A 15747-nucleotide genomic window follows, 5' to 3' on the forward strand; every position below is an offset into this window, starting at 1 on the left:
CTTCTTTGGCATTAAACATACATTTTTCCAGACTATGACGCCAGCCACAATACAAGACTAAAATGAATGGCTTGTCATAATTCTACAGCATTGACTTAGCTCCACAGTAACCTCTTTTGGCTACTAGAGGCATGATTAGTAATGTTAATAGGTCTCTCTCTTGGCTGATACAGAATCTGTCAGTTGTTGAAGGCTAGTGCCTGTTTGGGTACAATCTTCTATGTCTCTCTCAGTATGAGATGTTTTGGTTTCTTAATAATTAACTAAATTATGAACTGATAATAATTAACTAAACTATGAATTATAATTAATAATTTATTAAGAAACTTAATTAGCTGCCCAGGACTGTCTGGGGATCGTCTGCGGGGAGAGCGGGCTTAGCCCGCTCTCCCCAAAAAACCTCTTAAAGCGGGTCTCACTGATCATGAGACTCGCCTCAAGGGTTTATTCAGGAAAAAGTTGACTCTTGCCTTTATTCAAGGTTTAAAAACAATAGATGAACTTATATACTAACATATGTTCATAATTTGTTAGTTGTCAAAACAGAGGATAGTGATGAAATTGTAAAGCAGCCTGCCCAGGCTGTCATTCAGGAGGCTGGCTGGGGGCTTGGAGGAGCCCCTGCCACTGCTGATGTCTTTGCCACCCTCTTTGCGGCCTTCCCAGATTCCCCTTTATAAGTAAATACTCGAACTGGTTTGGACCAGTTCATTTAGAACTGGGGCCGGTCCGGTTTGAACTCGGCCCAGCCAAACTGGGCCGGCTTGCACATCCCTAGTGCTCGAGCAATGAGGAGGAGTGTTAGAGGTGAGAATTCTACAGCATTGACTCTTAGCACTGCAATAACCTCTTTTGGCCACTAGAGGCATGATGAGTTATGTTAATAGGTCTCTCTTGGTCAGAATCTGCCAGTTGTTGAAAGTTAGTGGACCGGGTCTCACGATCAGTGAGACCCGGTTCCTACCGGTGAGTGGGAAGAGCAGGCTAAGCCCGCTCTCCCAGCTCACAAGCAGGCAGGGAACCCTGGGTGGCCGGATCGCCATCCACACAATGGCCGGCTCTGAGACGGAGCCGGCAGGGGCTGGGGAGCTCGGGGGCTGTGTGGCCCCCAAAAGCCCCAGTATGCCCTGCGTGAGTGTGCAGGGCATACTGGGGAGACCCCCGAGCCGGAAGGCTGCTTTTAAGCCTCCCAGCTGGGGGTCTACTCATGAGTAGCCGTGGCGCAGAGCCGCAGCTACTCACGAGCAGATAGCCCGGGTTAAGGGGTGGGCTACAGGAGTGGGTTAGCTGCTCCAGAACCACCGGGCTCAGCTGTGAGCCCGGTGGTTCTGACGATCACAAAAATCAGGCTAGGATTTTCCAAGCCCGATTTTTGTGATTGTAAGAATAGCCCCAGTATCTGTTTGGTGTGTTCTTATATGTTTCTCTCAGTATGTGATGTTTTAGTTTCTTAATAAATCTTTGTGGGGCTTTTTTGAACTCAGCCTACTGTCTCCAGATAATCTCTTGGGCTAAATTTCTTTACAACTAGAGCTTACTCTGTTTCGTGGGGAATCAATCAATGTTTCTCCCCAAACCCCTCAACAATAAGCAGTAAACACACAAAAGCAGGAAAATATTTAGGCCCTATTCTGCACAAGTTCACAAGTACAATTGGAGTAACAGGCCTCAATGTAAATACAATATGTTAAGACAATAGTATTTCCAACAAGCAGTGATAGGATTCAAAATAACACCATACTGAGAGCAGCTATACATACTAGGAAAATGTAACATATATAGCAAACATGATTGCTGAATGTACATCAGTATTTCCTACAGCATAATGGACTACATTAAAGTGTAAAAACCTTTTTAAATGCCTGTGTACACACATCTGGGAAACCTGATTTTGGCCATGGATATTTGAGACATGTTAATTGAAAATTAAAATGGAAAAAAATAAACCTCAGAAAGATATAAATATGAATAAGAGAATAGTAGGATAAAGGTGTTCAGACATATACAAAACCGTTCATACGTTACAAAAATATAGCAGAGCTTTTTTTCTCTATTCTCTTTGCTTAACCGTTGGAAACATTCAAAACATTTGTATAAATTCAAACCTTACACATCTAAATACTCCTCCTATGTGTAGCTGCTTCTTTTACAGTGTACTTTCCCATGAGTTTTACCATATTTGGAGACAGCCATTTGTGTTAATCACAGTTTAAATTATTTTCATCTTTAATGAATCAGAAATAATCTATGCTTAATAATCTTTCTACCATGAAGTGGACACACATTGAGCATTACAGCAGCAGGATATGAAAGCAACAATGAAAGGTCACTCATCCCACCCTGTTTCTGAAAGGTATTATTTGCCAAGAAGGATAAAACCATGTTATGATGTAAATAAAATTCATTTAGTCTGGAAGTTTAAAATGTTGCATTCTCAGTAAAACAAATTATTCTCAGCTCACCAAGGCTGGTAGCACCACCACAGCTATGCATGAAATAAAAGTGGGGGTATTTTGCACAACAAGATTAATATATATTAGAATATTGAATAGTTATATCTTACATATGCATAAATCAGATAAAATGAAAAGCCTGAAAATAGATTCACTGAGCAGATTTTAAAACATTCTCTGGCACCTGAGTACTTTGTACTGTTTTCTGACATATTTTACTACTGAGAAGAAGCAGAATCATTTAAAGTATTTAACCCATTTGGTTAAATGGGTTAAACCCATTTGGTTAAATGGGTACTGAGGCTTCAAAGAAAGTTCAGAAATGTTCTTTTCTGCACATTCATTCTAATTATAAATAAAATAAATAAGTTTGTCTACAGTTCTTTTATCAAATATTACCCATTCAAACAGGAAAATACTAAGTATATTCTATTATTTTAATCTACTTAAATAGCTCTAGCTGAAAAGGCCAATGTTATTCACACTAGCACTTTTCCTCATTATGTAAAAACACCTGTAGTAGCACCATCCCCTAGTACAAGCCCCTTATCCTGAGAACACTAAGAATAACGTCTGCCTCTTACAAATCATAATGGAATTCTGGGTGCAAAGCTAAAGTAACAATGTCCCCTCATTAATGCTTCAAGTTATGGAGTTCTGATACATCCCCTTGAATTGTCCTAAAGCCTGGAAACTCTAAAGATGTGTTCAGATAAGTAAAGTATTTTGATAACTAGAAAAACAGCAGGGGGTGGAGGGAAGCCAAAAGACTAAAAGGGCTTTTTGCCATTTGGAGGCCATCTTGTTTCACAGTTGGATAGATTCTTTTTCTTTATTGGATAAAATATAATGCAAAATCCCACTGAGAGCAGGTGACCACTACCTCTGGGGAAGCAGGAGTTTTTAGCAACAAAAATTGGTTTGAGGTGGAATATGTGAGCTACCCAATCCCTATTTGGTATGACCATGTAATGGGTCAGTTTTTATGATTGAAAACAGTATGGCTTCTTCATCAAGCCTGTAGTAAGTTGAAGAATAGCTCTACTTTTAAAATGGAACACCAAGCAGTTACTGTAAATGTGATATATATTTTATAAGCACATCTGAGTCACACATGGGAAAATTAATGATGCCATTAAATATTCCCCCACCTTCTGCACAGTACTAATGTTATTCCAGCTTCGGGGGGGGGGCATCAAGTACATACTGTATACAAAATGAAAATATAAGTACCACTAGTGAAGGCTAACTCTGAAATAGAGAGGTGCATTGATACAAAAGCTTGTGTGCAGTTTTAACAAGTTGTGATGTCACCCAATTAACTGTTTCTTGGAACCGAAAACACACCACATGAAACTTTTTCTGGATTGTAATGTTTCAGACTTGAGATAGGGATTACATATTTCAATGTTCCCCATAGGGGAAAAAATTCTGCACAGATTAGTATGTCAGGTACAGAGGCACTAGCCTAGCTTTCTTCCTTGCATGCAAGTTGTACACCTATACAGAGCTTCTGATGTCAGGGAACATCCAAATATGCAATCCTCCCACCTGCCATCTGAAATGTTGCAGTCTAGCCAAAGATGCAGCACATGTGTCTCAGCTCTTAGTTCCAGTCCCTCTGCTGGCTACTAAAATGCAAGCAACCAGCGTAGTTATAGCAGGACTGGGTACTGCCAAAACAGACAAACCATTAAGCACATCTGAGGCTTGAGCAGCCCCAGAACTAAAGTCAGTGCTGCATATACAGGAGACAAGTATATGCTTAACATCTCAACTAGTTTGGTGCTCAGTGTCAAGCAGAACCAACACAGACATTCTTGGAACTTGTTGCCTGTGAGCTGGTTCAGGTGAACACAGCCCCCAGCGCCCCCCTACACACATTAATGGGGCCACGCTGAAAATGCACCTGCCCCAACATGTTGCTGAGAATGCACTCAAGGACAGGTTGATGTGTTAGCCACACATCCTTTATTTGCATGTAAGGGGTGATCATCCAAATTGCCCCTCTACACATGCTGCAAAACCCAGGTTTTGCAGCACGTGCAGAGGAGCGATTCAGCACGTGTAGAGAAGCATTTAAGATCACCCCTTAGATGCAAGTAAAGGATGTGCCAGGAACACGTCAGCATATCTCTGAGTGACATCAGGGTGGACACGTTCTCAGCACAGCCCTGACCTTAATGCATGTAGAAGGCTGGTGAGGGTTGTGTTCATCTGAACTGGCCCATTGAGTGGGGAAAATGATGATCAACTAAGCAATATCATCTTAAAACCTACAATGTGGCAGCTGTCACCAGATGAATTGGTAGTTCATAGCTTGTGATTATGTAGCAAGCTCACCAATAATATCTCCTTGCTTCCCTGAGTTTTCCAAGTTGCCTACCGGAGGCTGGTACCATATGGCTCACAGCATGTTTTTAAGCAGCTACTAAGTGGTTAGTAGTAATCTAGTCACTGAAAACTGGAACTGAGACAAGGGAGATATTAACAAACACAAAAAATCTATGTCCACAAGTTGTATATCCAGGACCAGCCTAATTTTTGTATGTAGCAGCAATAAAGGGAAAACATATTCCATGATAGAAATACAGTTTTATTCTCTCCTCTTTCATTGTTGCCATTGAAATTGTCAGCTCTATATCTTTTAGGGTAAAAACTAAAGGAAAATGGACTGGTATTACTTTTGTGAAAGGCAATTACATCACTGACTGTGGGAACCCTCAGAAGGCCTGTCATGAGAGCAAGAGTACACCTCTGGCTACCAAGAATGATGAACCACAACTTGCAGTTAGTCCAGGAGTGAAAGTAGGCAAATGCAATTCATGGATTGGTGAGTACCAGGATGCAGGCTGATGTGGGCAGCACAGAAGTAGGATGCTTTCTGCATGCTGCCACTCAGCTGATTGCTGGCAGGTTGCCCAAAACTGCTGGCAGGCTGCCCAGGAGGGAAGCAGCAGAAGCTAACAGCAGGGGTTCCTGATCTAATTCTTTATTCTAAAGCCCAGGGAGACCAATGTGAGAAAGTCACTGGGCCAGCAATCACACAGGAAAAAGGCTGCAACCAGATCTAGCAAGCCTCCAAATAGCTGAGAAGACTACCTGAGATATCAGGGAGCAAATCCAGCATTGTGTAGTCACCTGCTGTAGCATACGAGGAACTGGCTTGCTGATATGAAAGAGTGGCAGAGTGCTACCTTTAACCATTATTGTATTTTTCAAATATTTTTCTACCACAGGTTGACTGGAATAGCCCACTTATTGCCAGTTTTGCCCACATAACATTCTTGCTTCTGTATTATTATCCTTTCTCTCTATATAATCAATCTTATTTATATTTAGAAGGCTTAGGATGTATGTAACAAATCCTGTGGTATGTGGCACATCTCACGAGAGTTCTGACAACACTCAGCAGGGGTAGGGGCATGGAGGAGGCGGCTGAGGAGCAGATGGAGGGGCAGCTGCTCCAAGGAGGAGAAGGAGGGCCAAAGAAAGAGCAGTGGCATTGCTCACTCACTCACTCAGCTCCAACCGCCGGCCTCTGATGCCTCATCGAGTCTCCTCGTGAGGAGGTCAGCAAAGCAGAGGGTTCCCATCCAGCCTACACGGATGGCCCTTGGTACTCTCTCCACCCCGGCTTGGCCATCCTCCTCCTCATGAGAAGACTCAGCAGGGTGTCAGAGGCCAGTGGCTGGAACTGAGGGAGTGAGTGGTGGTTGAGTGAGCTGAGAGAGTAGGGGAGTGGAGGAGGTGGCTGTGAGTGGGAGAGTGGAGGAGGGGGTGGCTACAAGCAGGGTTGCTGAGAGTGGGGGAGTGGAGAAGAGGAGGTGGCTGAGAGTGGGGTGGCTGAAAGTGGGGGAGTGGAGGGGGTGGCTGAGAGTGAGGGAGTGGAGGAGGGGGTTGCTGCAAGTGGGGTTGAAAGTGGTGGTGGGGAGGAGAGGAGTGGCTTCAAGTGGGGGAGGGGGGTTGGCTGTGAGTGGTGGTGGGGAGGAGAAGAGTAGCTGAGAGTGGGGGACTAGAAGGGTGGCAGCAAGTGGGGGAGTGGAGGAGTGGTTGGCTGCGAATGGGATTGCTGAAAGTGGTGGTGGGGAGGAGAGAGGTGGCCGCGAATGGGGTGGCTGAGAGTGGAGGAGTGGAGGGGTGGCTGAGAGAGAGAGAATGGAGGAGGGGGTTGCTGCGAGTGGGGTTGAAAGTGGTGGTGGGGAGGAGAGGGGTGGCTGAGAGTGGGGGAGTGAAGGAGATGGGATGACTGCAAGTGGAGAGGTGGCTGTGAGTAGGGTGGCTGAAAGTGGTGGAGGGGAGTGGATGGCTGCATGTAGGGTGGCTGAAAGTGGGGGACAGGAAGGGAGGGGATGGGAAGGCTGCAAGTGGGGTGGCTGACACTGAGCAATAAAGCAGGGGCTGTGGCAGGACTTTATGGAGAGCAATAAAGTCCTAGCATGAAGATGTTCTGTGCAGGGCCAGCTGGTAAAGAGAATAAAACAGCAACTAAAACTAAAATTAAACAGCAGCAGCAAAAGCTAAGCCAGCAGGAAAAGCCAGTATAGTTATAAATAGAGAGTCTGTGATTGCCTGTAACTCTGTGCATCCTTTTAAGATTGCTATTAATGAACTGGAAACAAGATAGGGAAGGCTATAAATGACTTGATTAGCAAGCCAGAGGTTGCCGGTTTGAATCCCCGCTGGTATGTTTCCCAGACTATGGGAAACACCTATATCGGGCAACAGCAGAGGCATATCTAGGGAATAGTAGTGGAGTGAGACCACCAGCGGCCTGTGTGCTGCCACTGCCACGGCCCTGCTGACCCTGCCCCCGCGTCTGACATCATATGCGGGGGCGTGGTCTGGTTGAACGGAGCCATGAGGCTCCGTTCAGCCCAGGGAGGGGAGAGTTGCCCTTTAAATGCCGAAGGGGCCGCGCAGCCCCTTTGGCAGTTAAACAAAGGCTGGCGCTGCTTTCACATCCTTCAGGAGCTACTTAGGCTGGCGCTGCATTTGCAGCACGCAACTAGGAGCGGCTCTTCCCTGCCTTTGCAGGGAAGAGCCGATCCTGGCTAGTGCTGCGAAGACAGCGCCAGCCTTTGTTAAGCTCCCGAAGGGGCCGCGCAGCCCCCGCTCAGGAGCTAAACTAGCCACCCCACGTCTGATGTCAGATGTGGGGGGGGTGTCGGGGCCGCTCTTGCGGCCCCCCTGATTGGTCAGCAGCCCGGGTTCTTTGAACCTGTTGGCCCAATGGTGGCTCCACCCCTGCTAGGGAAAATAGCGCCTAGGGCAAGCACTGAAATTGCACCCCCTATCCAATCATCTGACACCCATCTTTCAGATAACTTTACCATAATATCAGCTGAAAAATACAAGTCAAGCTTGTTAATCTTTTAATATTTCCAAAACTATTTAGCAGTGGACATAGGCAGATGAAAAAATGCTGGAAAACTACAAATTTCAGTATGATGGAGCTCATGAAATACCCAAATACTATGCGGAGGTGTACTTGGAAAACTAAACAGAAGTGCCTGTCTAATTCTCTACTATGGGTTGTAGCATCAGTATTACATAAGTTTTAAAAATAAATGGAGAATTTGGCTTTTCCCAGATACTCTGAAAATAATTAAAGGATATGCACAGTAAACTGTGTCACTGCTTGGAATATATTCTAGTATTTCAGAAAGACAGTTAAATGATAGAAAGAGAGCAAAAAACTCCCAGTGGCCTTAATGCTAAGGATTTCACACTGATTCAAAGACAAACTCACCATTAATAGCCATATAATTAAGACATCACAATTAACTTACTTATCACAAGAAGCAAAGTAAGAGCAAATGAATCCTAGCTCATAAGCTTCAGCGCAGTATTCACAAGCCCTGATTCCAAGCCACATATTCCAAACTGAATATGTGTACAGTGACTTATATTAAATTAAATGTAAAAAAAAAATTTTTTTAACCTGTAGCCCCTTGGGGGGCTTCCTAAAGGCTGCGGGGGGGGGGGTCTGCAAAGGTTCCCCCTCCCCCCGCTGGCCTCTTAATTCACTGCCGCAGCCCGTCCTGGGCTGATTTTACAGCCTGTTTAGGCCTGCAAAGATCGGCATGGTGGCCATTTTGGAGGCTGCCAAGAATGCTCAAATGGCCTCTGTGAGGCCTGGCAAGGCCTAGGGACCATTTGAACATGTGCGGTGGCCATTTTTTAAATTATTATTTTTTTAAATGGCCACTGAAAACAAAATGGCCACCATGCATGCTCAAATGGCCTCTGTGAGGCCTTGCATGGCCTAGGGCCTCACAGAGGCCATTTGAGCATGCATGGTGGCCATTTTGTTTTCGGTGGCCATTTTTTTTAACTTATTCATTTTAAAAAATGGAACCCCCTTCAAGTGGTGCCCAGGGCATGTGACCTGCCTACCCTACCCTAGATACGCCCCTGGGCAGCAGCAATATAGGAAGATGCTGAAAGGCATCATCTCATACTGAGTGGGAAGAGGCAATGGTAAACCCCTCTTGTATTCTACCAAAAGAAACCAATAGGCTCTGTGGGTGCCAGGAGTCGAAATCAACATGATGGCATACTTTACTTTAGTCTCCCAGCCAGTGTCAAGATGGGATAGAGTCTGGGATAAGCTGAGCAAGCAGGAGGCAAGTGAGAGGGCAGCCTGTGTGAGTGTCATGGCTCAGATTTCTGACTCAGAAGAGTCAGAGCAGGAATGGGAGGATTCTCCTGCTAGTGACAGCTCAGAGGCACAGCAACAGGACTTGGCAGGGAGCCCAGACTCTGGACCTGAGGATTCGCAACAGCTGCCAGACATGATTTCTGATGGGGAGGAGCCTGGGATTTCACCTGTCTTGAGAAGACAGCTCAAGAGAGAGGCTCAGTGGAAGTCACGCAGACTCAGGAGAGTGTCACGCCCTCGATCTCAGACAGTGAGGAGGAAGGGGAAGCTGTCAACTTTCCAGGTGATGCAGGAGTGTCTGAGGGGCAGAGCCCGGCTGTCAGTGTTCATGAAACAGCTGTGGCTAATTATTCAGAGCAGGCACAACAACCTGAGGCAGCAGAAATCGTGAAGGACCAATCAGAAGAGGAGCTATGTAACCAACCCCCGCTGACTCCACAACAGTGGCGTCTTACGAGATGCAGGGCTCAATTGGAGACTATTAGGAGAAGCAAACGCCTCTTGCAGAGGGCTGATAAGCCTTGAATTCCTGCCAGCTGGGAGCTTTCGGCTTGCACTATAAATCACGTCACCAGCCTTCTACTCACTGCTGAAAAGCAACAATCGTCAACCTCCGTGTCGACAGCGTGCAGCCAAGTCTGGTCAAGACAAACTTCCCGAGCCGTATCCAGTTTCAGCAGCTCCGTTTTGTCTCATGATATTCCCTGGCAGTTGGCCAGACCCTGACAGAGATCACTAGAGAGGAAGCCGAAGTGCTGACTCAGGGAAGCCTGAGTGGCTGCTGATTCTCTTGAGCCATATATATTTGGTAGTGTCTCAGTTGCTCAGGTGCTGTTTGCAACGTTCGCTGGCTGCAGACAGTGTGCCACTGAATTCCCAAACTTTGTCCGAGTTCCAGTCTGCCTTGTTTATGCTTCCTGCTTTGTTCTGTTAATGCTTTGCTTCTGTTGTCCTTCACTATTTTCATTCCTTTGCTCTGTGTTTTATTTCACTTATTACTCCGTTATTGTTAGAGGAGGTTCAGGGGACTTAATTCATTTACTGGGTTTTTTTGTTTGAGCCTTTTATTTTTCACTCGTGCAGTTCCGCTGCCGCTTTCTGTTAACTCACCGGGGAGTGCTGAAGGGGGTTATAAATCCTGTTGGGTTAGCTGAGCTAACAGATTTACGACAGTGAGCTCCAGGAAGTCAGAGAGCTTTGGTGATGAGCAACTGCCCTGCTTCCCTTTAGAGAAGCTACCCCACCCCTGCTGAAGCCAGAGGGGAAGGCTCAGAGCCTTGAGGAGTTCATGCAGGGAGCCAGTGCCGGGGAGGGACCCACAGACACAGGGTATCCCATACAACCCAAATGATTTCAGTCTGAAGGTGTTCCCAGCTAATATGGGAATGTTGGCAACCCTAAGTACAACTGGTTTCTCCCTCCTTCCTAGAAGAGGAGGAGTAGTTTTTCTGCTAGGACTGGAGTAGCAGCTGTAGAAGCAAAAGAGAGGGATACTGGAAGCTAGGATGAATAAATGCCCCAACCACCACAGTCAAATGTGTGAGTGTTATTCAAGGGGCTCATGAACTTGACAGGCAGAATCATTCATGATGGAGTGAAGCCTATATACAAGATAAGCTGTAATTGTGCTGCTGATGTTAGGAAAGAATATGAGAGGATTCCTGATAGTCTCAGTCTATCAGGAACTGATAGGGCTGTGCAATGTTGGGTTGGGATAGTCCGAAATCGCTTGATATGGGCACATTTCAGTTTGGTCTTCTCTGATCTTGTTTGGGGGAAATTGCAGCTTTCTGGAGCTCCAAATGGCAGTTGGAGTCTGCGCGCTCTCTCTCTTTTTTTGCAATCACAACTGGGGAATAAAACCTTCTGCCCTCTATTTGCCCATCTGCTTGCTTGCCTGCTTGCGCATTTATTTCCTCTTTTTAAAAAGTGTTTAGCCCTTTTTTTTTAAACTTACAATTATAAAAATAAAGTGCTCAATTTCCAGGCTTCCCCATGAGATTGTCGGATGTTATATCACTTCTCCTGAGATTCTCAGATGTTTGATTACTTTTATTTGGGATTTCACAAGTTCACCTTTTAAAGATTAATTTAAAATCAAAGGTTGGTCAGAATCACTTGTAATTAAATACACTGATTCTGATCATCCTTACCTATTTGTGGGGCAGCTTAACAGCTCTCCTTTTAGTGGAGTGTTGGGGGGGCAATTTTAAAAAAACCTTTCCCCATGGACTTCTATGGGGATTTTTGCTGGGGGGTGGGGAGAGAGTTCTAACCCTAATCCTGATGATTTGCTAAAGAGACTCTGAAAGCCAGGTCTTAAAGCTGCCTAAGCCCTTTCCCACCATATTTTGATCCTGACAAAAATTGCATCCTGGAAGCTGTTGCATTCTCTTCTCTGGCAAGGAAGCTTTAGCTAATACCAACTTAAAGGATCTTCTTGGGACTAATTTTTTTCAGGACCACAATGCAGCAGGACAGAGTTAAATATACCCTCCATGCATACCACAATTCTGACCAGATCCCACTCAGCTTAAAATACAAAGAGAGAAAAAGAAAGAAAGAGAGAATGTACACCAAACTATGTGTTTAATGTAATGTGTAGTTGTTACAAAGGGTTGATAGCCCCCATCCAAGGTAAATGAATTGCCTGATCAGAGTGCTCAGGAGTGCAGATATCTAATTCTTCAGAACAGTTTTAACAGACATTGTCTAGCTGGAGAATATGGTTTTGTAATCCATTTTCCTTCTAAAATAGGGTGAGTGTTTATTCTATGGTTCACCACAATGGCCATCTTTAAGGGAGAGAAACTGTTTGCACTCCACAACAAATTTAGAATCTTGTTGCCATTTTATGAAACCAGTATTTAAACTAAATTATGTAAACAACAACATGTCTTAAAACCTTCTGTTTCAGATGTTACTGCATTTAGATGTTTCTATTGGTTTTGCTTCATCCTACTTGGGAAAACAAAATTCTATTCTGACTGAAATGCTCCCCTATATTTATCATTTTTGTTTTCACTAGATGAGGGAGAAGATTGCAATTCATACTGCCCTTATTAGAATGCAACTAAAATTCATATTTGAAATTGCCACATAATGACTAGATCCTACTCTTCCCCCTTCTTTTTATATATGAAGCCAGAGCTGGCATCAAGGACAGCATCACTGGGCAGCTGCTGAAGGCCCAGGGCCTTCAGAAGGGCCAAATGCTGATCCCGGGGACCATCTCTGTGCCCATTGCCTTCATGTGATAGTAATAGAACAACACTCTTGGGGCCAGCCCAGATAGGAAGGGGCCATGGAGGACAGCTTGCTGAAGACTCCTGGAGTCAGCCCTCTATGAAGCACAATAGTTCATCCACCATCCGGAGAGGCACCTCAAATATACATTAATATGCATTCTTAACATGAGTTGTAGTACTAATCAATCTAGAAATGAAGAATTTGTGGTGAGGTGTGTGTGTAAAATATCTCTAAATGTTGGTTGATTTTGAGTGGCAGTGGCTTAAAAACCGCTTATGTATGTGCTTGTATGTCTCAATTTTTAATGGGGATAATCCACAAATCATTGTTCCTTTACAATCCCAATTAATTTCATTTGGGACTTTGCAAGAGCAGTAATAATAACATGTTTCCTATTATATGAGCAGATTCTCTATTGTATAAGAAGGGCAAGAAAGACACCATTTTGTGCCCACCTTTCCTGCCTTTTACAATTAGCCATTTTGTGTCCCATGTTTGCCTCCTGAGACCAAATACAGGTTCAAATTGAATAAGAAGCTAGCTGATTTTTCAAAAGTAATGAAGTGAGAGGAGCTATAAAGCTGTGTTGACGGCCTGCCCACTTACATGAATGTAAGCCCTATTTAACTCAGTGAATCTTGGCTTTAAATAAGATTGCATTGACAGGAGTTTTGGTGCTGCGTATTATCACTATGCTGATGACACCCAAATCTATTTCTCTTTTTCATCTTCATCATCAGGAAATGACATTCATTCCCTAATGACATTCATTCCCTCAGAAGAGCCCCTGGTGGCGCAGTGGTAAAACTGCCGCCCTGTAACCAGAAGGTTACAAGTTCGATCCTGACCAGGGGCTCAAGGTTGACTCAGCCTTCCATCCTTCCGAGGTCGGTAAAATGAGTACCCAGAATGTTGGGGGCAATATGCTAAAATCATTGTAAACCGCTTAGAGAGCTCTGGCTATAGAGCGGTATATAAATGTAAGTGCTATTGCTATTGCTATTGCTAATTCATGCCTGTAGGCAGGCATTAAAGGCAGTAATGGGCTGGATGAGGGATAACAAATTGAAACTGAATCCAAGCCAGATGGAGGTGCTCATTGTGGGGGCTCAGAATTTGAGGGACAAGTTAGAGCTTCCTGTGCTGGATGAGTTTACACTCCCCCTTAAGGAACAGGTACACAACTTGGGATTTCTCCTGGACCCAGGCCTACCCTGGTATCTCAGGTGGAGCCTATGGCCAGGAGTGCTTTCTATCAGATTCAGCTGATTCAACAGCTGCATTCATTGCTTGAAGAGGATGATCTCAAAACAGTGGTGCATCAGCTGGTAACCTCCAGGCTACCATTACTATTGCAATGTGCTCTACGTCAGGCTGCCTTTGTTCATAGTTCGGAAACTTCAGTTAGTTCAAAATGCGGCAGCCAGATTGCTCTCTGGGGCAACCCAGAGAGACCATATTATGCCTGTTTTAAAATAGTTGCACTGGCTGCCAATATGTTTCCGGGCAAAATACAAAGTGCTGGTTATTACTTTTAAAGCCCTGAACAGCTTAGGTCCGGGTTATCTAAGAGAATGCCTTCTTCTACATGATCCCGACCACATGTTAAGGTCCGTCTCCAGTTACCACCGGTATGTCTGGTGGCGATTCAAAGGTGGGCCTTCTCTGTTGCTGCTTCTGGGCTGTGGAATGAACTCCCTGCAGAAATCCGTAATCTGAATTCATAATTGGCATTCAGGAGAGCCCTTAAGACCTATCTGTTTGGTCTGGCCTTCCAGGGTTTTTAAATTGTTTTTAAACTGTATACATTTGGCCTGGTTTTCCAGGGTTTTAAAGCTGTTTAAATATTTTAATTGTTAATTGCTTTTATATTGTTTTTATAGTTTTTGATTTTAACTGTTAATTGATTTTAATTGTTTTTTATTTTTATGTAAACTGCCCTGAACCATTTTTTGGAAGGGTGGTATAAAAATCAAATAAATAAATAAAATTGACAGGTGTTTTTTTAAAAAAATATTGGAATAGATACAAAGAGATATGTGTTGAGATTATGTATTTAATATTTAAAAGTAGCTCTCACTAGCAATTTATGGGTGAACCTTTCTTCCTATTTCCTAAGTCTTCCTGTATTTCCCCCCTCTAATCCTCATTTATTCTGTGTAAAGTTTTTTTTAAAAAAAAAATTAAGAAAACTATTTTTTTAAAGCTGGTATTTAATTAATTCATGATTGATTGATTAAGTGTCATCATATCTGTGTCAACTCTTAGCGACCACATAGATAGATTCTCTCCAGGATTATCTGTCTTCAACTTGGCCTTTAAGGTCTCTCAGTGGTGCATTCATTGTTGTCGTAATCGAGTCCATCCACCTTGCTGCTGGTCATCCTCTTCTTCTCTTTCCTTCAGCTTTTCCCAGCATTCTGGACTTCTCAAGGGAGCTGGGTGTTCGCTTAATGTGTCCAAGGTATGATAGTTTGAGCCTCGTCATTTGTGCCTTGAGTGAAAATTCTGGATTGATTTATCCTATGATCCATTTGTTTGTTTTCCTGACTGTCCATACCTACAAGGTATCCTTAGAAGTCTTCTCCAGCACCAAAGTTCAAAAGTGTCAATACTTTTTTCTATCTTGCTTCTTCAAAGTCCAGCTTTTGCATCCAAAGAGTGTCACAGGAAAACCATTGTCTGAACAAATTTAATCTTTGTAGATATAGACATGTCACGGCATCTAAATATCCTTTCCAAGCACTTCATTGCAACCCTTTGTCCTAACTTGTACTTTAAATTTCAATGGGACTACTTTGAGTAATTGTCCTCATTATGTTAGCCATTACCTTCCTCCACAGGTCATATTAAAAGATTCTGTACATGGGGCAGAGTGGGGGAAGAGGCATACAACCTGAAAGACCCAGATTCAAATGTCCATTCAGCCAGAGGCGTAACTATAGGGGGGGCAGGGGGGGCACGTGCCCCAGGCACCATCTTTTCTGGTCATGTGGGGGGTGCCACCATGACCATTTTTTTTTAAATTTTTAATTTTTTGTTAATACAGATGTTTCCTGCTCAGTGCAGCAGCGCTGCAGCAGTCAAGGGAGCGTGTCAGTGCCCCCTTCCCCACGAGCGGTCCCTTCCGTGCTGCCTGCCCCCCCCTTGCTTTGCTGGCACCTGGCAGCCAGTCGGTGGCCTGGCTTGGCGGTGGCGGCGGGTGCTTGTGAGGAAAAACCTAAGTATAATGTAGTATGTTGGGGGGGGCGCCATTTCAGTGCTTGCCCCGGGCGCCGTTTTCCCTAGTTACGCCTCTGCATTCAGCCATGAAGCTCACTGGCAGATCTTGGGCCAGTCTCTGTGTCTCAGCCTACCTACTTCACAGGCTTGTTGAAAGGA

The 15747-nt window shown here is 44.3% G+C and overlaps 1 protein-coding gene across 6 annotated transcripts in view; it reads right to left on the reverse strand.

Annotated features, from left to right (window-relative positions):
- The window catches only part of RELN (reelin), a 554313-nt gene that overhangs the window by 466527 nt on the left and 72039 nt on the right, over window positions 1-15747 (reverse strand). The gene's annotated exons all lie outside the window — the stretch shown is intronic.

The sequence above is a fragment of the Hemicordylus capensis genome, chromosome 5, assembly GCF_027244095.1.
Source record: "Hemicordylus capensis ecotype Gifberg chromosome 5, rHemCap1.1.pri, whole genome shotgun sequence".
In the NCBI taxonomy this organism is placed as follows: Eukaryota; Metazoa; Chordata; class Lepidosauria; order Squamata; family Cordylidae; genus Hemicordylus; species Hemicordylus capensis.